Here is a 2115-nt window from a genome sequence, read left to right on the forward strand (position 1 = left end):
CACTACCCGAACCAATGGTGAAAGTCTGGCTGATGTCGCGGAACCTGCATGATGTGAGACGTGTACTTCCCTTGTGTGGTTCTCTCCCTGCCAAATCCGTGCTTTGGCTTTGCCATGGGAAGACCCAAATTAAAGAATGCTACAAAACCCCACCGGCACTCTTTATAAGCGTCAAGGTCACAGGAGACAAAGAAAGACCACGAAACTCACCGACTAAAGAAGAGCGTCTAGGAGGGCACCTAGGAACTGCCTGGGCTCTTTGCAACTCTTCTGTAAATCTAAAATGATTTCCAAGAGAAAGCTAAAGAAATAATAAAATTGTTCTGGCCAAGATGGAGTAATGGGAGTCAGTTTCACTCTCCCACCGGAAACAACCAAAGAACCAACCAGGAAGTAAACAAATGAGAGGGGCCCTGCAATCGCCCTGGCGACCTCCCTGAGTTTCCAGCCTGTGGCACAGATTTCAATACTTCTCAATACACGATGCAACTGTAGACAGAAAATCAGTACAGGTGGGGAAGGTTTGACCAGCACCATCACCCAACTTGGCCTAATTGGCATTTAAAAGGCACTCCACCCAACGAGCACAGAATACACAAGGCCGTGGGCCTTGGGTGGCTCCTGGAGACCCAAGGGGCATATGGGAGGACTAAACAGACACAGAGCTCAGAGCTGCCCTGGGCACCCTCTGGGGCAGCTCAGCAGATTGGCAGCTTCCCCTACCTCAGTGGGGAATCTATTGTCCCTCTCTCCTGCAGTCCCTCCCCTCTCTAAGGTGGGGAGACCTGGGAGAAGGAGGAGGAGAAGGAGAGGGGTGGCTACCTTTGCTCCACTTCTTCTGCCAGGGCCTGAGCGCCCACCCCACCACCCAGAGGCTGCCCTTCCTTCCTGCTGAGTCTTGCACTTCCTCCCTCACCCCTGCTGACCAGGGGACCAGCCTCAGAGAAGCTCCTCCACCTCACCCCCAACTGGGCCAAAGAAGGGTGACCTGGCGCTGTTGCCTGGGCTCTGGGGACACTGTGTCCCTGCTGGGAATTGAGAGGCCCCACGGAGAGAAGGAGAAATACAGGGATATTCATGGGGCGGGGGTGCCCAGAGAAAGAGAGGTAGTCAAATGGGGAGTCCGAGAGGCAGAGGGTCTGCAACACTCACGGCCCAAATTCTTCAACTCAAATCTCATGTCAGGCAGTCGGCCAGGTTCAAGTCACTCTGAGCCTGGGAAATTTTTTAACCAATCTGAGTCTCACTTTCTTCATCTCTAATACAAGGCCAACAAGGATACCAAGCTCTTGAGACTGTCTGAAGACCTAACGAGCTTAACACTGTGCCTGGCCCATAGAAGTGCCCGTGACATGCTAGCTATTGTCATGAAGGAGGAGAAATCCGAGGCTCAGGCTGAGCAGGTGATGCGCCGCCACAGGTTGTAACTGAAGACGACTCAGACTCAGCCCCATTCGCCAGGGTCTTCCAGTCTAGTGGAAAGAACAGTCTGGTGGAGAGGCACTCACTGGTGATGTGACGGGGGGAGTGCTGTCATGTCATGCGCCACAGGGACAGACGCAGGGAGATTCAGCGGGATAGCACTTCTCTGGGCCAGCTCTGTTGTCCGTCCTTTACGTAAACCTATTCTGTCAGTCTTCACAGCCACAAGGTGGTTATCATGATCTCCAACTCACAGGATGGGAAAGTGAGCACGGAAGGCGTAAGCATCCGGCCGATGGTTGCATGGGTGAGATTTGAGCCCAAACTATCCAGGTTCAGAATGCCCAGACCCCTGGCATCCACAGACACAGAGGCGATGCCAGTCCTCACAGATTCTACCAACTAACCGACCTCATCGGCGGTGGCTCGCACGGACACAGGCAAACGTGCTCATCCACTTGGATAAACACCAGCTCCTGCCCATGACGAGAGCTCAGTGAACTCTCTGGAAAGTCGTTGTTGGAAAAAAACAACCCGCCCAAACGACCTCACAGACACCTGTGCCCATATGTAAATTGGTGGATTCATGTATGAGTCCTTGAACAAGCATGTTACATGTGTAGACGTGCACCAGTGTATGTTCATGTGCATACCAACAGGCATGTAGATTATGAAGATGATGTATGTCTCCCA

This window comes from Sturnira hondurensis, unplaced genomic scaffold (genome assembly GCF_014824575.4).
Source record: "Sturnira hondurensis isolate 20B ecotype Veracruz unplaced genomic scaffold, ASM1482457v3 Scaffold0004136, whole genome shotgun sequence".
NCBI classification, from domain to species: domain Eukaryota; kingdom Metazoa; phylum Chordata; class Mammalia; order Chiroptera; family Phyllostomidae; genus Sturnira; species Sturnira hondurensis.